This window comes from Triturus cristatus, chromosome 4_1 (genome assembly GCF_964204655.1).
Source record: "Triturus cristatus chromosome 4_1, aTriCri1.1, whole genome shotgun sequence".
Classification (NCBI taxonomy): Eukaryota; Metazoa; Chordata; class Amphibia; order Caudata; family Salamandridae; genus Triturus; species Triturus cristatus.
In genome coordinates this window covers 120,509,804-120,529,434 of record NC_140585.1, presented here as the reverse complement: position 1 = coordinate 120,529,434, position 19,631 = coordinate 120,509,804, and the positions used below count along the sequence as shown (strand labels likewise).

Here is a 19,631-nt window from a genome sequence, read left to right as displayed (position 1 = left end):
TTCTGCTCAACTCTAGGGGCTAGATTTAGAAGTGGAGTGGATGCTTTTTGTTAGTAGTGACCCCTGGTGGTAAATGGTTATAAGCTGCAAATGGTAAAGTGAGCTGATTGTATATATATATATATATATATATATATACATATACATAGATAGATAGAAAGATAGATAGACAGATCGATAAATAGGTATTTATTTTAATCAATCATTTCTTATTAAAGCAGATTATTTTTGGCTAGGAATTTCGGATTTGTAATCATTTATGAAAAAAGATTGCTTCTCCTAACCAAACGAAGCAAAGCTGCCTATTACAATACTGTGAATTGATTGAGGGCATGCCCTAACCTCATGGAGGTGAGCACTGTTGAACTGAAGACAATATGTCCTCGTTAGTATAGTGGTCAGTATCCCCGCCTGTCACGCGGGAGACCGGGGTTCAATTCCCCGACGGGGAGACGATTCCTTTTATTCACACAATTAAATAAAATGATGTACTTAATAACATTGTAAACTATATTTGTCATTATCCTTGTCTATTACGATTGAGATAAACGTTGAATTCAGTGATGGCCAAATTGCTTACAGATGTGTTAACTAAAAGTCAGAATATGCTCTGAATATTTCAATCTGCACAGACCATACCATCAAAAACAATTTACATCTATAATCCAATGGAAATGGAATGAAGCAGTGGGGAATCTTATGCTTCTGCTCAACTCTAGGGGCTAGATTTAGAAGTGGAGTGGATGCTTTTTGTTAGTAGTGACCCCTGGTGGTAAATGGTTATAAGCTGCAAATGGTAAAGTGAGCTGATTGTATATATATATATATATATATATATATATATATATATATATATATATATATATATACATAGATAGATAGAAAGATAGATAGACAGATCGATAAATAGGTATTTATTTTAATCAATCATTTCTTATTAAAGCAGATTATTTTTAGCTAGGAATTTCTGATTTGTAATCATTTATGAAAAAAGATTACTTCTCCTAACCAAAAGAAGCAAAGCTGCCTATTACAATACTGTGAATTGATTGAGGGCATGCCCTAACCTCATGAAGGTGAGCACTGTTGAACTGAAGCCAATATGTCCTCGTTAGTATAGTGGTCAGTATCCCCGCCTGTCACGCGGGAGACCGGGGTTCAATTCCCCGACGGGGAGACGATTCCTTTTATTCACACAATTAAATAAAATGATGTACTTAATAACATTGTAAACTATATTTGTCATTATCCTTGTCTATTACGATTGAGATAAACGTTGAATTCAGTGATGGCCAAATTGCTTACAGATGTGTTAACTAAAAGTCAGAATATGCTCTGAATATTTCAATCTGCACAGACCATACCATCAAAAAAAATTTACATCTATAATCTAATGGAAATGGAATGAAGCAGTGGGGAATCTTATGCTTCTGCTCAACTCTAGGGGCTAGATTTAGAAGTGGAGTGGATGCTTTTTGTTAGTAGTGACCCCTGGTGGTAAATGGTTATAAGCTGCAAATGGTAAAGTGAGCTGATAGTATATATATATATATATATATATATATATACATATACATAGATAGATAGAAAGATAGATAGACAGATCGATAGATAGGTATTTATTTTAATCAATCATTTCTTATTAAAGCAGATTATTTTTGGCTAGGAATTTCTGATTTGTAATCATTTATGAAAAAAGATTGCTTCTCCTAACCAAAGGAAGCAAAGCTGCCTATTACAATACTGTGAATTGATTGAGGGCATGCCCTAACCTCATGGAGGTGAGCACTGTTGAACTGAAGCCAATATGTCCTCGTTAGTATAGTGGTCAGTATCCCCGCCTGTCACGCGGGAGACCGGGGTTCAATTCCCCGACGGGGAGACGATTCCTTTTATTCACACAATTAAATAAAATGATGTACTTAATAACATTGTAAACTATATTTGTCATTATCCTTCTCTATTACGATTGAGATAAACGTTGAATTCAGTGATGGCCAAATTGCTTACAGATGTGTTAACTAAAAGTCAGAATATGCTCTGAATATTTCAATCTGCACAGACCATACCATCAAAAACAATTTACATCTATAATCTAATGGAAATGGAATGAAGCAGTGGGGAATCTTATGCTTCTGCTCAACTCTAGGGGCTAGATTTAGAAGTGGAGTGGATGCTTTTTGTTAGTAGTGACCCCTGGAGGTAAATGGTTATAAGCTGCAAATGGTAAAGTGAGCTGATTGTATATATATATATATATATACATATACATAGATAGATAGAAAGATAGATAGACAGATCGATAGATAGGTATTTATTTTAATCAATCATTTCTTATTAAAGCAGATTATTTTTGGCTAGGAATTTCTGATTTGTAATCATTTATGAAAAAAGATTGCTTCTCCTAACCAAAGGAAGCAAAGCTGCCTATTACAATACTGTGAATTGATTGAGGGCATGCCCTAACCTCATGGAGGTGAGCACTGTTGAACTGAAGCCAATATGTCCTCGTTAGTATAGTGGTCAGTATCCCCGCCTGTCACGCGGGAGACCGGGGTTCAATTCCCCGACGGGGATACGATTCCTTTTATTCACACAATTAAATAAAATGATGTACTTAATAACATTGTAAACTATATTTGTCATTATCCTTCTCTATTACGATTGAGATAAACGTTGAATTCAGTGATGGCCAAATTGCTTACAGATGTGTTAACTAAAAGTCAGAATATGCTCTGAATATTTCAATCTGCACAGACCATACCATCAAAAACAATTTACATCTATAATCTAATGGAAATGGAATGAAGCAGTGGGGAATCTAATGCTTCTGCTCAACTCTAGGGGCTAGATTTAGAAGTGGAGTGGATGCTTTTTGTTAGTAGTGACCCCTGGTGGTAAATGGTTATAAGCTGCAAATGGTAAAGTGAGCTGATTGTATATATATATATATATATATATATATATATATACATAGATAGATAGAAAGATAGATAGACAGATCGATAAATAGGTATTTATTTTAATCAATCATTTCTTATTAAAGCAGATTATTTTTGGCTAGGAATTTCTGATTTGTAATCATTTATGAAAAAAGATTGCTTCTCCTAACCAAAAGAAGCAAAGCTGCCTATTACAATACTGTGAATTGATTGAGGGCATGCCCTAACCTCATGAAGGTGAGCACTGTTGAACTGAAGACAATATGTCCTCGTTAGTATAGTGGTCAGTATCCCCGCCTGTCACGCGGGAGACCGGGGTTCAATTCCCCGACGGGGAGATGATTCCTTTTATTCACACAATTAAATAAAATGATGTACTTAATAACATTGTAAACTATATTTGTCATTATCCTTGTCTATTACGATTGAGATAAACGTTGAATTCAGTGATGGCCAAATTGCTTACAGATGTGTTAACTAAAAGTCAGAATATGCTCTGAATATTTCAATCTGCACAGACCATACCATCAAAAACAATTTACATCTATAATCTAATGGAAATGGAATGAAGCAGTGGGGAATATTATGCTTCTGCTCAACTCTAGGGGCTAGATTTAGAAGTGGAGTGGATGCTTTTTGTTAGTAGTGACCCCTGGTGGTAAATGGTTATAAGCTGCAAATGGTAAAGTGAGCTGATTGTATATATATATATATATATATATATATACATATACATAGATAGATAGAAAGATAGATAGACAGATCGATAAATAGGTATTTATTTTAATCAATCATTTCTTATTAAAGCAGATTATTTTTGGCTAGGAATTTCTGATTTGTAATCATTTATGAAAAAAGATTGCTTCTCCTAACCAAACGAAGCAAAGCTGCCTATTACAATACTGTGAATTGATTGAGGGCATGCCCTAACCTCATGGAGGTGAGCACTGTGGAACTGAAGACAATATGTCCTCGTTAGTATAGTGGTCAGTATCCCCGCCTGTCACGCGGGAGACCGGGGTTCAATTCCCCGACGGGGAGACGATTCCTTTTATTCACACAATTAAATAAAATGATGTACTTAATAACATTGTAAACTATATTTGTCATTATCCTTGTCTATTACGATTGAGATAAACGTTGAATTCAGTGATGGCCAAATTGCTTACAGATGTGTTAACTAAAAGTCAGAATATGCTCTGAATATTTCAATCTGCACAGACCATACCATCAAAAACAATTTACATCTATAATCCAATGGAAATGGAATGAAGCAGTGGGGAATCTTATGCTTCTGCTCAACTCTAGGGGCTAGATTTAGAAGTGGAGTGGATGCTTTTTGTTAGTAGTGACCCCTGGTGGTAAATGGTTATAAGCTGCAAATGGTAAAGTGAGCTGATTGTATATATATATATATATATATATATATATATATATATATATATATATATATATACATAGATAGATAGAAAGATAGATAGACAGATCGATAAATAGGTATTTATTTTAATCAATCATTTCTTATTAAAGCAGATTATTTTTAGCTAGGAATTTCTGATTTGTAATCATTTATGAAAAAAGATTACTTCTCCTAACCAAAAGAAGCAAAGCTGCCTATTACAATACTGTGAATTGATTGAGGGCATGCCCTAACCTCATGAAGGTGAGCACTGTTGAACTGAAGCCAATATGTCCTCGTTAGTATAGTGGTCAGTATCCCCGCCTGTCACGCGGGAGACCGGGGTTCAATTCCCCGACGGGGAGACGATTCCTTTTATTCACACAATTAAATAAAATGATGTACTTAATAACATTGTAAACTATATTTGTCATTATCCTTGTCTATTACGATTGAGATAAACGTTGAATTCAGTGATGGCCAAATTGCTTACAGATGTGTTAACTAAAAGTCAGAATATGCTCTGAATATTTCAATCTGCACAGACCATACCATCAAAAAAAATTTACATCTATAATCTAATGGAAATGGAATGAAGCAGTGGGGAATCTTATGCTTCTGCTCAACTCTAGGGGCTAGATTTAGAAGTGGAGTGGATGCTTTTTGTTAGTAGTGACCCCTGGTGGTAAATGGTTATAAGCTGCAAATGGTAAAGTGAGCTGATAGTATATATATATATATATATATATATATATACATATACATAGATAGATAGAAAGATAGATAGACAGATCGATAGATAGGTATTTATTTTAATCAATCATTTCTTATTAAAGCAGATTATTTTTGGCTAGGAATTTCTGATTTGTAATCATTTATGAAAAAAGATTGCTTCTCCTAACCAAAGGAAGCAAAGCTGCCTATTACAATACTGTGAATTGATTGAGGGCATGCCCTAACCTCATGGAGGTGAGCACTGTTGAACTGAAGCCAATATGTCCTCGTTAGTATAGTGGTCAGTATCCCCGCCTGTCACGCGGGAGACCGGGGTTCAATTCCCCGACGGGGAGACGATTCCTTTTATTCACACAATTAAATAAAATGATGTACTTAATAACATTGTAAACTATATTTGTCATTATCCTTCTCTATTACGATTGAGATAAACGTTGAATTCAGTGATGGCCAAATTGCTTACAGATGTGTTAACTAAAAGTCAGAATATGCTCTGAATATTTCAATCTGCACAGACCATACCATCAAAAACAATTTACATCTATAATCTAATGGAAATGGAATGAAGCAGTGGGGAATCTTATGCTTCTGCTCAACTCTAGGGGCTAGATTTAGAAGTGGAGTGGATGCTTTTTGTTAGTAGTGACCCCTGGTGGTAAATGGTTATAAGCTGCAAATGGTAAAGTGAGCTGATTGTATATATATATATATATATACATATACATAGATAGATAGAAAGATAGATAGACAGATCGATAGATAGGTATTTATTTTAATCAATCATTTCTTATTAAAGCAGATTATTTTTGGCTAGGAATTTCTGATTTGTAATCATTTATGAAAAAAGATTGCTTCTCCTAACCAAAGGAAGCAAAGCTGCCTATTACAATACTGTGAATTGATTGAGGGCATGCCCTAACCTCATGGAGGTGAGCACTGTTGAACTGAAGCCAATATGTCCTCGTTAGTATAGTGGTCAGTATCCCCGCCTGTCACACGGGAGACCGGGGTTCAATTCCCCGACGGGGAGACGATTCCTTTTATTCACACAATTAAATAAAATGATGTACTTAATAACATTGTAAACTATATTTGTCATTATCCTTGTCTATTACGATTGAGATAAACGTTGAATTCAGTGATGGCCAAATTGCTTACAGATGTGTTAACTAAAAGTCAGAATATGCTCTGAATATTTCAATCTGCACAGACCATACCATCAAAAACAATTTACATCTATAATCTAATGGAAATGGAATGAAGCAGTGGGGAATCTAATGCTTCTGCTCAACTCTAGGGGCTAGATTTAGAAGTGGAGTGGATGCTTTTTGTTAGTAGTGACCCCTGGTGGTAAATGGTTATAAGCTGCAAATGGTAAAGTGAGCTGATTGTATATATATATATATATATATATATATATATATATATATATATATATATATATATATATATACATAGATAGATAGAAAGATAGATAGACAGATCGATAAATAGGTATTTATTTTAATCAATCATTTCTTATTAAAGCAGATTATTTTTGGCTAGGAATTTCTGATTTGTAATCATTTATGAAAAAAGATTGCTTCTCCTAACCAAAAGAAGCAAAGCTGCCTATTACAATACTGTGAATTGATTGAGGGCATGCCCTAACCTCATGGAGGTGAGCACTGTTGAACTGAAGCCAATATGTCCTCGTTAGTATAGTGGTCAGTATCCCCGCCTGTCACGCGGGAGACCGGGGTTCAATTCCCCGACGGGGAGACGATTCCTTTTATTCACACAATTAAATAAAATGATGTACTTAATAACATTGTAAACTATATTTGTCATTATCCTTGTCTATTACGATTGAGATAAACGTTGAATTCAGTGATGGCCAAATTGCTTACAGATGTGTTAACTAAAAGTCAGAATATGCTCTGAATATTTCAATCTGCACAGACCATACCATCAAAAACAATTTACATCTATAATCTAATGGAAATGGAATGAAGCAGTGGGGAATCTAATGCTTCTGCTCAACTCTAGGGGCTAGATTTAGAAGTGGAGTGGATGCTTTTTGTTAGTAGTGACCCCTGGTGGTAAATGGTTATAAGCTGCAAATGGTAAAGTGAGCTGATTGTATATATATATATATATATATATATATATATATATATATATATATATATATATATATATATACATAGATAGATAGAAAGATAGATAGACAGATCGATAAATAGGTATTTATTTTAATCAATCATTTCTTATTAAAGCAGATTATTTTTGGCTAGGAATTTCTGATTTGTAATCATTTATGAAAAAAGATTGCTTCTCCTAACCAAAAGAAGCAAAGCTGCCTATTACAATACTGTGAATTGATTGAGGGCATGCCCTAACCTCATGGAGGTGAGCACTGTTGAACTGAAGCCAGTATGTCCTCGTTAGTATAGTGGTCAGTATCCCCGCCTGTCACGCGGGAGACCGGGGTTCAATTCCCCGACGGGGAGACGATTCCTTTTATTCACACAATTAAATAAAATGATGTACTTAATAACATTGTAAACTATATTTGTCATTATTCTTCTCTATTACGATTGAGATAAACGTTGAATTCAGTGATGGCCAAATTGCTTACAGATGTGTTAACTAAAAGTCAGAATATGCTCTGAATATTTCAATCTGCACAGACCATACCATCAAAAACAATTTACATCTATAATCTAATGGAAATGGAATGAAGCAGTGGGGAATCTTATGCTTCTGCTCAACTCTAGGGGCTAGATTTAGAAGTGGAGTGGATGCTTTTTGTTAGTAGTGACCCCTGGTGGTAAATGGTTATAAGCTGCAAATGGTAAAGTGAGCTGATTGTATATATATATATATATATATATATATATATATATATATATATATATATATATATATATATATATATATATATACATAGATAGATAGAAAGATAGATAGACAGATCGATAAATAGGTATTTATTTTAATCAATCATTTCTTATTAAAGCAGATTATTTTTAGCTAGGAATTTCTGATTTGTAATCATTTATGAAAAAAGATTACTTCTCCTAACCAAAAGAAGCAAAGCTGCCTATTACAATACTGTGAATTGATTGAGGGCATGCCCTAACCTCATGAAGGTGAGCACTGTTGAACTGAAGCCAGTATGTCCTCGTTAGTATAGTGGTCAGTATCCCCGCCTGTCACGCGGGAGACCGGGGTTCAATTCCCCGACGGGGAGACGATTCCTTTTATTCACACAATTAAATAAAATGATGTACTTAATAACATTGTAAACTATATTTGTCATTATTCTTCTCTATTACGATTGAGATAAACGTTGAATTCAGTGATGGCCAAATTGCTTACAGATGTGTTAACTAAAAGTCAGAATATGCTCTGAATATTTCAATCTGCACAGACCATACCATCAAAAACAATTTACATCTATAATCTAATGGAAATGGAATGAAGCAGTGGGGAATCTTATGCTTCTGCTCAACTCTAGGGGCTAGATTTAGAAGTGGAGTGGATGCTTTTTGTTAGTAGTGACCCCTGGTGGTAAATGGTTATAAGCTGCAAATGGTAAAGTGAGCTGATTGTATATATATATATATATATATATATATATATATATATATATATATATATATATATATATATATACATAGATAGATAGAAAGATAGATAGACAGATCGATAAATAGGTATTTATTTTAATCAATCATTTCTTATTAAAGCAGATTATTTTTAGCTAGGAATTTCTGATTTGTAATCATTTATGAAAAAAGATTACTTCTCCTAACCAAAAGAAGCAAAGCTGCCTATTACAATACTGTGAATTGATTGAGGGCATGCCCTAACCTCATGAAGGTGAGCACTGTTGAACTGAAGCCAATATGTCCTCGTTAGTATAGTGGTCAGTATCCCCGCCTGTCACGCGGGAGACCGGGGTTCAATTCCCCGACGGGGAGACGATTCCTTTTATTCACACAATTAAATAAAATGATGTACTTAATAACATTGTAAACTATATTTGTCATTATCCTTGTCTATTACGATTGAGATAAACGTTGAATTCAGTGATGGCCAAATTGCTTACAGATGTGTTAACTAAAAGTCAGAATATGCTCTGAATATTTCAATCTGCACAGACCATACCATCAAAAAAAATTTACATCTATAATCTAATGGAAATGGAATGAAGCAGTGGGGAATCTTATGCTTCTGCTCAACTCTAGGGGCTAGATTTAGAAGTGGAGTGGATGCTTTTTGTTAGTAGTGACCCCTGGTGGTAAATGGTTATAAGCTGCAAATGGTAAAGTGAGCTGATAGTATATATATATATATATATATATATATATACATATACATAGATAGATAGAAAGATAGATAGACAGATCGATAGATAGGTATTTATTTTAATCAATCATTTCTTATTAAAGCAGATTATTTTTGGCTAGGAATTTCTGATTTGTAATCATTTATGAAAAAAGATTGCTTCTCCTAACCAAAGGAAGCAAAGCTGCCTATTACAATACTGTGAATTGATTGAGGGCATGCCCTAACCTCATGGAGGTGAGCACTGTTGAACTGAAGCCAATATGTCCTCGTTAGTATAGTGGTCAGTATCCCCGCCTGTCACGCAGGAGACCGGGGTTCAATTCCCCGACGGGGAGACGATTCCTTTTATTCACACAATTAAATAAAATGATGTACTTAATAACATTGTAAACTATATTTGTCATTATCCTTGTCTATTACGATTGAGATAAACGTTGAATTCAGTGATGGCCAAATTGCTTACAGATGTGTTAACTAAAAGTCAGAATATGCTCTGAATATTTCAATCTGCACAGACCATACCATCAAAAACAATTTACATCTATAATCTAATGGAAATGGAATGAAGCAGTGGGGAATCTAATGCTTCTGCTCAACTCTAGGGGCTAGATTTAGAAGTGGAGTGGATGCTTTTTGTTAGTAGTGACCCCTGGTGGTAAATGGTTATAAGCTGCAAATGGTAAAGTGAGCTGATTGTATATAAATATATATATATATACATATACATATACATAGATAGATAGAAAGATAGATAGACAGATCGATAAATAGGTATTTATTTTAATCAATCATTTCTTATTAAAGCAGATTATTTTTGGCTAGGAATTTCTGATTTGTAATCATTTATGAAAAAAGATTACTTCTCCTAACCAAAAGAAGCAAAGCTGCCTATTACAATACTGTGAATTGATTGAGGGCATGCCCTAACCTCATGAAGGTGAGCACTGTTGAACTGAAGACAATATGTCCTCGTTAGTATAGTGGTCAGTATCCCCGCCTGTCACGCGGGAGACCGGGGTTCAATTCCCCGACGGGGAGACGATTCCTTTTATTCACACAATTAAATAAAATGATGTACTTAATAACATTGTAAACTATATTTGTCATTATCCTTGTCTATTACGATTGAGATAAACGTTGAATTCAGTGATGGCCAAATTGCTTACAGATGTGTTAACTAAAAGTCAGAATATGCTCTGAATATTTCAATCTGCACAGACCATACCATCAAAAACAATTTACATCTATAATCTAATGGAAATGGAATGAAGCAGTGGGGAATCTTATGCTTCTGCTCAACTCTAGGGGCTGGATTTAGAAGTGGAGTGGATGCTTTTTGTTAGTAGTGACCCCTGGTGGTAAATGGTTATAAGCTGCAAATGGTAAAGTGAGCTGATTGTATATATATATATATATATATATATATACATATACATAGATAGATAGAAAGATAGATAGACAGATCGATAAATAGGTATTTATTTTAATCAATCATTTCTTATTAAAGCAGATTATTTTTAGCTAGGAATTTCTGATTTGTAATCATTTATGAAAAAAGATTACTTCTCCTAACCAAAAGAAGCAAAGCTGCCTATTACAATACTGTGAATTGATTGAGGGCATGCCCTAACCTCATGAAGGTGAGCACTGTTGAACTGAAGCCAGTATGTCCTCGTTAGTATAGTGGTCAGTATCCCCGCCTGTCACGCGGGAGACCGGGGTTCAATTCCCCGACGGGGAGACGATTCCTTTTATTCACACAATTAAATAAAATGATGTACTTAATAACATTGTAAACTATATTTGTCATTATTCTTCTCTATTACGATTGAGATAAACGTTGAATTCAGTGATGGCCAAATTGCTTACAGATGTGTTAACTAAAAGTCAGAATATGCTCTGAATATTTCAATCTGCACAGACCATACCATCAAAAACAATTTACATCTATAATCTAATGGAAATGGAATGAAGCAGTGGGGAATCTTATGCTTCTGCTCAACTCTAGGGGCTAGATTTAGAAGTGGAGTGGATGCTTTTTGTTAGTAGTGACCCCTGGTGGTAAATGGTTATAAGCTGCAAATGGTAAAGTGAGCTGATAGTATATATATATATATATATATATATATATACATATACATAGATAGATAGAAAGATAGATAGACAGATCGATAGATAGGTATTTATTTTAATCAATCATTTCTTATTAAAGCAGATTATTTTTGGCTAGGAATTTCTGATTTGTAATCATTTATGAAAAAAGATTGCTTCTCCTAACCAAAGGAAGCAAAGCTGCCTATTACAATACTGTGAATTGATTGAGGGCATGCCCTAACCTCATGGAGGTGAGCACTGTTGAACTGAAGCCAATATGTCCTCGTTAGTATAGTGGTCAGTATCCCCGCCTGTCACGCAGGAGACCGGGGTTCAATTCCCCGACGGGGAGACGATTCCTTTTATTCACACAATTAAATAAAATGATGTACTTAATAACATTGTAAACTATATTTGTCATTATCCTTGTCTATTACGATTGAGATAAACGTTGAATTCAGTGATGGCCAAATTGCTTACAGATGTGTTAACTAAAAGTCAGAATATGCTCTGAATATTTCAATCTGCACAGACCATACCATCAAAAACAATTTACATCTATAATCTAATGGAAATGGAATGAAGCAGTGGGGAATCTAATGCTTCTGCTCAACTCTAGGGGCTAGATTTAGAAGTGGAGTGGATGCTTTTTGTTAGTAGTGACCCCTGGTGGTAAATGGTTATAAGCTGCAAATGGTAAAGTGAGCTGATTGTATATAAATATATATATATATACATATACATATACATAGATAGATAGAAAGATAGATAGACAGATCGATAAATAGGTATTTATTTTAATCAATCATTTCTTATTAAAGCAGATTATTTTTGGCTAGGAATTTCTGATTTGTAATCATTTATGAAAAAAGATTACTTCTCCTAACCAAAAGAAGCAAAGCTGCCTATTACAATACTGTGAATTGATTGAGGGCATGCCCTAACCTCATGAAGGTGAGCACTGTTGAACTGAAGACAATATGTCCTCGTTAGTATAGTGGTCAGTATCCCCGCCTGTCACGCGGGAGACCGGGGTTCAATTCCCCGACGGGGAGACGATTCCTTTTATTCACACAATTAAATAAAATGATGTACTTAATAACATTGTAAACTATATTTGTCATTATCCTTGTCTATTACGATTGAGATAAACGTTGAATTCAGTGATGGCCAAATTGCTTACAGATGTGTTAACTAAAAGTCAGAATATGCTCTGAATATTTCAATCTGCACAGACCATACCATCAAAAACAATTTACATCTATAATCTAATGGAAATGGAATGAAGCAGTGGGGAATCTTATGCTTCTGCTCAACTCTAGGGGCTGGATTTAGAAGTGGAGTGGATGCTTTTTGTTAGTAGTGACCCCTGGTGGTAAATGGTTATAAGCTGCAAATGGTAAAGTGAGCTGATTGTATATATATATATATATATATATATATATACATATACATAGATAGATAGAAAGATAGATAGACAGATCGATAAATAGGTATTTATTTTAATCAATCATTTCTTATTAAAGCTGATTATTTTTGGCTAGGAATTTCTGATTTGTAATCATTTATGAAAAAAGATTACTTCTCCTAACCAAAAGAAGCAAAGCTGCCTATTACAATACTGTGAATTGATTGAGGGCATGCCCTAACCTCATGAAGGTGAGCACTGTTGAACTGAAGCCAATATGTCCTCGTTAGTATAGTGGTCAGTATCCCCGCCTGTCACGCGGGAGACCGGGGTTCAATTCCCCGACGGGGAGACGATTCCTTTTATTCACACAATTAAATAAAATGATGTACTTAATAACATTGTAAACTATATTTGTCATTATCCTTGTCTATTACGATTGAGATAAACGTTGAATTCAGTGATGGCCAAATTGCTTACAGATGTGTTAACTAAAAGTCAGAATATGCTCTGAATATTTCAATCTGCACAGACCATACCATCAAAAAAAATTTACATCTATAATCTAATGGAAATGGAATGAAGCAGTGGGGAATCTTATGCTTCTGCTCAACTCTAGGGGCTAGATTTAGAAGTGGAGTGGATGCTTTTTGTTAGTAGTGACCCCTGGTGGTAAATGGTTATAAGCTGCAAATGGTAAAGTGAGCTGATAGTATATATATATATATATATATATATATATACATATACATAGATAGATAGAAAGATAGATAGACAGATCGATAGATAGGTATTTATTTTAATCAATCATTTCTTATTAAAGCAGATTATTTTTGGCTAGGAATTTCTGATTTGTAATCATTTATGAAAAAAGATTGCTTCTCCTAACCAAAGGAAGCAAAGCTGCCTATTACTATACTGTGAATTGATTGAGGGCATGCCCTAACCTCATGGAGGTGAGCACTGTTGAACTGAAGCCAATATGTCCTCGTTAGTATAGTGGTCAGTATCCCCGCCTGTCACGCAGGAGACCGGGGTTCAATTCCCCGACGGGGAGACGATTCCTTTTATTCACACAATTAAATAAAATGATGTACTTAATAACATTGTAAACTATATTTGTCATTATCCTTGTCTATTACAATTGAGATAAACGTTGAATTCAGTGATGGCCAAATTGCTTACAGATGTGTTAACTAAAAGTCAGAATATGCTCTGAATATTTCAATCTGCACAGACCATACCATCAAAAACAATTTACATCTATAATCTAATGGAAATGGAATGAAGCAGTGGGGAATCTAATGCTTCTGCTCAACTCTAGGGGCTAGATTTAGAAGTGGAGTGGATGCTTTTTGTTAGTAGTGACCCCTGGTGGTAAATGGTTATAAGCTGCAAATGGTAAAGTGAGCTGATTGTATATAAATATATATATATATACATATACATAGATAGATAGAAAGATAGATAGACAGATCGATAAATAGGTATTTATTTTAATCAATCATTTCTTATTAAAGCAGATTATTTTTGGCTAGGAATTTCTGATTTGTAATCATTTATGAAAAAAGATTGCTTCTCCTAACCAAAAGAAGCAAAGCTGCCTATTACAATACTGTGAATTGATTGAGGGCATGCCCTAACCTCATGGAGGTGAGCACTGTTGAACTGAAGCCAATATGTCCTCGTTAGTATAGTGGTCAGTATCCCCGCCTGTCACGCGGCAGACCGGGGTTCAATTCCCCGACGGGGAGACGATTCCTTTTATTCACACAATTAAATAAAATGATGTACTTAATAACATTGTAAACTATATTTGTCATTATCCTTCTCTATTACGATTGAGATAAACGTTGAATTCAGTGATGGCCAAATTGCTTACAGATGTGTTAACTAAAAGTCAGAATATGCTCTGAATATTTCAATCTGCACAGACCATACCATCAAAAACAATTTACATCTGTAATCTAATGGAAAATGGAATGAAGCAGTGGGGAATCTTATGCTTCTGCTCAACTCTAGGGGCTGGATTTAGAAGTGGAGTGGATGCTTTTTGTTAGTAGTGACCCCTGGTGGTAAATGGTTATAAGCTGCAAATGGTAAAGTGAGCTGATTGTATATATATATATATATATATATACATATACATATACATAGATAGATAGAAAGATAGATAGACAGATCGATAAATAGGTATTTATTTTAATCAATCATTTCTTATTAAAGCAGATTATTTTTGGCTAGGAATTTCTGATTTGTAATCATTTATGAAAAAAGATTACTTCTCCTAACCAAAAGAAGCAAAGCTGCCTATTACAATACTGTGAATTGATTGAGGGCATGCCCTAACCTCATGAAGGTGAGCACTGTTGAACTGAAGACAATATGTCCTCGTTAGTATAGTGGTCAGTATCCCCGCCTGTCACGCGGGAGACCGGGGTTCAATTCCCCGACGGGGAGACGATTCCTTTTATTCACACAATTAAATAAAATGATGTACTTAATAACATTGTAAACTATATTTGTCATTATCCTTGTCTATTACGATTGAGATAAACGTTGAATTCAGTGATGGCCAAATTGCTTACAGATGTGTTAACTAAAAGTCAGAATATGCTCTGAATATTTCAATCTGCACAGACCATACCATCAAAAACAATTTACATCTATAATCTAATGGAAATGGAATGAAGCAGTGGGGAATCTTATGCTTCTGCTCAACTCTAGGGGCTGGATTTAGAAGTGGAGTGGATGCTTTTTGTTAGTAGTGACCCCTGGTGGTAAATGGTTATAAGCTGCAAATGGTAAAGTGAGCTGATTGTATATATATATATATATATATATATATATATATATATATATACATATACATAGATAGATAGAAAGATAGATAGACAGATCGATAAATAGGTATTTATTTTAATCAATCATTTCTTATTAAAGCAGATTATTTTTGGCTAGGAATTTCTGATTTGTAATCATTTATGAAAAAAGATTACTTCTCCTAACCAAAAGAAGCAAAGCTGCCTATTACAATACTGTGAATTGATTGAGGGCATGCCCTAACCTCATGAAGGTGAGCACTGTTGAACTGAAGCCAATATGTCCTCGTTAGTATAGTGGTCAGTATCCCCGCCTGTCACGCGGGAGACCGGGGTTCAATTCCCCGACGGGGAGACGATTCCTTTTATTCACACAATTAAATAAAATGATGTACTTAATAACATTGTAAACTATATTTGTCATTATCCTTGTCTATTACGATTGAGATAAACGTTGAATTCAGTGATGGCCAAATTGCTTACAGATGTGTTAACTAAAAGTCAGAATATGCTCTGAATATTTCAATCTGCACAGACCATACCATCAAAAACAATTTACATCTATAATCTAATGGAAATGGAATGAAGCAGTGGGGAATCTTATGCTTCTGCTCAACTCTAGGGGCTAGATTTAGAAGTGGAGTGGATGCTTTTTGTTAGTAGTGACCCCTGGTGGTAAATGGTTATAAGCTGCAAATGGTAAAGTGAGCTGATTGTATATATATATATATATATATATATACATATACATAGATAGATAGAAAGATAGATAGACAGATCGATAAATAGGTATTTATTTTAATCAATCATTTCTTATTAAAGCAGATTATTTTTGGCTAGGAATTTCTGATTTGTAATCATTTATGAAAAAAGATTGCTTCTCCTAACCAAAAGAAGCAAAGCTGCCTATTACAATACTGTGAATTGATTGAGGGCATGCCCTAACCTCATGAAGGTGAGCACTGTTGAACTGAAGACAATATGTCCTCGTTAGTATAGTGGTCAGTATCCCCGCCTGTCACGCGGGAGACCGGGGTTCAATTCCCCGACGGGGAGACGATTCCTTTTATTCACACAATTAAATAAAATGATGTACTTAATAACATTGTAAACTATATTTGTCATTATCCTTGTCTATTACGATTGAGATAAACGTTGAATTCAGTGATGGCCAAATTGCTTACAGATGTGTTAACTAAAAGTCAGAATATGCTCTGAATATTTCAATCTGCACAGACCATACCATCAAAAACAATTTACATCTATAATCTAATGGAAATGGAATGAAGCAGTGGGGAATCTAATGCTTCTGCTCAACTCTAGGGGCTAGATTTAGAAGTGGAGTGGATGCTTTTTGTTAGTAGTGACCCCTGGTGGTAAATGGTTATAAGCTGCAAATGGTAAAGTGAGCTGATTGTATATATATATATATATATATACATATACATAGATAGATAGAAAGATAGATAGACAGATCGATAAATAGGTATTTATTTTAATCAATCATTTCTTATTAAAGCAGATTATTTTTGGCTAGGAATTTCTGATTTGTAATCATTTATGAAAAAAGATTGCTTCTCCTAACCAAAAGAAGCAAAGCTGCCTATTACAATACTGTGAATTGATTGAGGGCATGCCCTAACCTCATGGAGGTGAGCACTGTTGAACTGAAGCCAATATGTCCTCGTTAGTATAGTGGTCAGTATCCCCGCCTGTCACGCGGCAGACCGGGGTTCAATTCCCCGACGGGGAGACGATTCCTTTTATTCACACAATTAAATAAAATGATGTACTTAATAACATTGTAAACTATATTTGTCATTATCCTTCTCTATTACGATTGAGATAAACGTTGAATTCAGTGATGGCCAAATTGCTTACAGATGTGTTAACTAAAAGTCAGAATATGCTCTGAATATTTCAATCTGCACAGACCATACCATCAAAAACAATTTACATCTGTAATCTAATGGAAAATGGAATGAAGCAGTGGGGAATCTTATGCTTCTGCTCAACTCTAGGGGCTGGATTTAGAAGTGGAGTGGATGCTTTTTGTTAGTAGTGACCCCTGGTGGTAAATGGTTATAAGCTGCAAATGGTAAAGTGAGCTGATTGTATATATATATATATATATATATACATATACATATACATAGATAGATAGAAAGATAGATAGACAGATCGATAAATAGGTATTTATTTTAATCAATCATTTCTTATTAAAGCAAATTATTTTTGGCTAGGAATTTCTGATTTGTAATCATTTATGAAAAAAGATTACTTCTCCTAACCAAAAGAAGCAAAGCTGCCTATTACAATACTGTGAATTGATTGAGGGCATGCCCTAACCTCATGAAGGTGAGCACTGTTGAACTGAAGACAATATGTCCTCGTTAGTATAGTGGTCAGTATCCCCGCCTGTCACGCGGGAGACCGGGGTTCAATTCCCCGACGGGGAGACGATTCCTTTTATTCACACAATTAAATAAAATGATGTACTTAATAACATTGTAAACTATATTTGTCATTATCCTTGTCTATTACGATTGAGATAAACGTTGAATTCAGTGATGGCCAAATTGCTTACAGATGTGTTAACTAAAAGTCAGAATATGCTCTGAATATTTCAATCTGCACAGACCATACCATCAAAAACAATTTACATCTATAATCTAATGGAAATGGAATGAAGCAGTGGGGAATCTTATGCTTCTGCTCAACTCTAGGGGCTGGATTTAGAAGTGGAGTGGATGCTTTTTGTTAGTAGTGACCCCTGGTGGTAAATGGTTATAAGCTGCAAATGGTAAAGTGAGCTGATTGTATATATATATATATATATATATATATATACATATACATAGATAGATAGAAAGATAGATAGACAGATCGATAAATAGGTATTTATTTTAATCAATCATTTCTTATTAAAGCAGATTATTTTTGGCTAGGAATTTCTGATTTGTAATCATTTATGAAAAAAGATTACTTCTCCTAACCAAAAGAAGCAAAGCTGCCTATTACAATACTGTGAATTGATTGAGGGCATGCCCTAACCTCATGAAGGTGAGCACTGTTGAACTGAAGCCAATATGTCCTCGTTAGTATAGTGGTCAGTATCCCCGCCTGTCACGCGGGAGACCGGGGTTCAATTCCCCGACGGGGAGACGATTCCTTTTATTCACACAATTAAATAAAATGATGTACTTAATAACATTGTAAACTATATTTGTCATTATCCTTGTCTATTACGATTGAGATAAACGTTGAATTCAGTGATGGCCAAATTGCTTACAGATGTGTTAACTAAAAGTCAGAATATGCTCTGAATATTTCAATCTGCACAGACCATACCATCAAAAAAAATTTACATCTATAATCTAATGGAAATGGAATGAAGCAGTGGGGAATCTTATGCTTCTGCTCAACTCTAGGGGCTAGATTTAGAAGTGGAGTGGATGCTTTTTGTTAGTAGTGACCCCTGGTGGTAAATGGTTATAAGCTGCAAATGGTAAAGTGAGCTGATAGTATATATATATATATATATATATATATATATACATATACATAGATAGATAGAAAGATAGATAGACAGATCGATAGATAGGTATTTATTTTAATCAATCATTTCTTATTAAAGCAGATTATTTTTGGCTAGGAATTTCTGATTTGTAATCATTTATGAAAAAAGATTGCTTCTCCTAACCAAAGGAAGCAAAGCTGCCTATTACAATACTGTGAATTGATTGAGGGCATGCCCTAACCTCATGGAGGTGAGCACTGTTGAACTGAAGCCAATATGTCCTCGTTAGTATAGTGGTCAGTATCCCCGCCTGTCACGCAGGAGACCGGGGTTCAATTCCCCGACGGGGAGACGATTCCTTTTATTCACACAA

General features: G+C 34.7%; 20 non-coding genes across 20 annotated transcripts; all 20 read left to right on the top strand.

Annotated features, from left to right (window-relative positions):
• The first annotated feature begins 380 nt into the window (after positions 1–380).
• TRNAD-GUC (transfer RNA aspartic acid (anticodon GUC)) lies at positions 381–452 on the top strand. The gene has a single exon. It is a non-coding gene; the product is annotated as a tRNA-Asp (tRNA).
• Positions 453–1,105: 653 nt separating this feature from the next.
• TRNAD-GUC (transfer RNA aspartic acid (anticodon GUC)) lies at positions 1,106–1,177 on the top strand. The gene has a single exon. It is a non-coding gene; the product is annotated as a tRNA-Asp (tRNA).
• A 633-nt stretch (positions 1,178–1,810) lies between these two features.
• TRNAD-GUC (transfer RNA aspartic acid (anticodon GUC)) lies at positions 1,811–1,882 on the top strand. The gene has a single exon. It is a non-coding gene; the product is annotated as a tRNA-Asp (tRNA).
• Positions 1,883–3,208: 1,326 nt separating this feature from the next.
• Positions 3,209–3,280, top strand: TRNAD-GUC (transfer RNA aspartic acid (anticodon GUC)). The gene has a single exon. It is a non-coding gene; the product is annotated as a tRNA-Asp (tRNA).
• Positions 3,281–3,911: 631 nt separating this feature from the next.
• On the top strand, positions 3,912–3,983 carry TRNAD-GUC (transfer RNA aspartic acid (anticodon GUC)). Its single transcript has one exon. It is a non-coding gene; the product is annotated as a tRNA-Asp (tRNA).
• A 651-nt stretch (positions 3,984–4,634) lies between these two features.
• Positions 4,635–4,706, top strand: TRNAD-GUC (transfer RNA aspartic acid (anticodon GUC)). Its single transcript has one exon. It is a non-coding gene; the product is annotated as a tRNA-Asp (tRNA).
• A 633-nt stretch (positions 4,707–5,339) lies between these two features.
• TRNAD-GUC (transfer RNA aspartic acid (anticodon GUC)) lies at positions 5,340–5,411 on the top strand. Its single transcript has one exon. It is a non-coding gene; the product is annotated as a tRNA-Asp (tRNA).
• Positions 5,412–6,765: 1,354 nt separating this feature from the next.
• Positions 6,766–6,837, top strand: TRNAD-GUC (transfer RNA aspartic acid (anticodon GUC)). The gene has a single exon. It is a non-coding gene; the product is annotated as a tRNA-Asp (tRNA).
• Positions 6,838–7,496: 659 nt separating this feature from the next.
• Positions 7,497–7,568, top strand: TRNAD-GUC (transfer RNA aspartic acid (anticodon GUC)). Its single transcript has one exon. It is a non-coding gene; the product is annotated as a tRNA-Asp (tRNA).
• Positions 7,569–8,239: 671 nt separating this feature from the next.
• Positions 8,240–8,311, top strand: TRNAD-GUC (transfer RNA aspartic acid (anticodon GUC)). The gene has a single exon. It is a non-coding gene; the product is annotated as a tRNA-Asp (tRNA).
• A 661-nt stretch (positions 8,312–8,972) lies between these two features.
• On the top strand, positions 8,973–9,044 carry TRNAD-GUC (transfer RNA aspartic acid (anticodon GUC)). The gene has a single exon. It is a non-coding gene; the product is annotated as a tRNA-Asp (tRNA).
• Positions 9,045–10,380: 1,336 nt separating this feature from the next.
• On the top strand, positions 10,381–10,452 carry TRNAD-GUC (transfer RNA aspartic acid (anticodon GUC)). The gene has a single exon. It is a non-coding gene; the product is annotated as a tRNA-Asp (tRNA).
• A 631-nt stretch (positions 10,453–11,083) lies between these two features.
• TRNAD-GUC (transfer RNA aspartic acid (anticodon GUC)) lies at positions 11,084–11,155 on the top strand. Its single transcript has one exon. It is a non-coding gene; the product is annotated as a tRNA-Asp (tRNA).
• Positions 11,156–12,491: 1,336 nt separating this feature from the next.
• Positions 12,492–12,563, top strand: TRNAD-GUC (transfer RNA aspartic acid (anticodon GUC)). The gene has a single exon. It is a non-coding gene; the product is annotated as a tRNA-Asp (tRNA).
• Positions 12,564–13,196: 633 nt separating this feature from the next.
• On the top strand, positions 13,197–13,268 carry TRNAD-GUC (transfer RNA aspartic acid (anticodon GUC)). The gene has a single exon. It is a non-coding gene; the product is annotated as a tRNA-Asp (tRNA).
• A 2,036-nt stretch (positions 13,269–15,304) lies between these two features.
• TRNAD-GUC (transfer RNA aspartic acid (anticodon GUC)) lies at positions 15,305–15,376 on the top strand. Its single transcript has one exon. It is a non-coding gene; the product is annotated as a tRNA-Asp (tRNA).
• Positions 15,377–16,021: 645 nt separating this feature from the next.
• On the top strand, positions 16,022–16,093 carry TRNAD-GUC (transfer RNA aspartic acid (anticodon GUC)). The gene has a single exon. It is a non-coding gene; the product is annotated as a tRNA-Asp (tRNA).
• Positions 16,094–16,722: 629 nt separating this feature from the next.
• On the top strand, positions 16,723–16,794 carry TRNAD-GUC (transfer RNA aspartic acid (anticodon GUC)). Its single transcript has one exon. It is a non-coding gene; the product is annotated as a tRNA-Asp (tRNA).
• Positions 16,795–18,125: 1,331 nt separating this feature from the next.
• TRNAD-GUC (transfer RNA aspartic acid (anticodon GUC)) lies at positions 18,126–18,197 on the top strand. Its single transcript has one exon. It is a non-coding gene; the product is annotated as a tRNA-Asp (tRNA).
• Positions 18,198–18,830: 633 nt separating this feature from the next.
• Positions 18,831–18,902, top strand: TRNAD-GUC (transfer RNA aspartic acid (anticodon GUC)). Its single transcript has one exon. It is a non-coding gene; the product is annotated as a tRNA-Asp (tRNA).
• Positions 18,903–19,631: the final 729 nt, after the last annotated feature.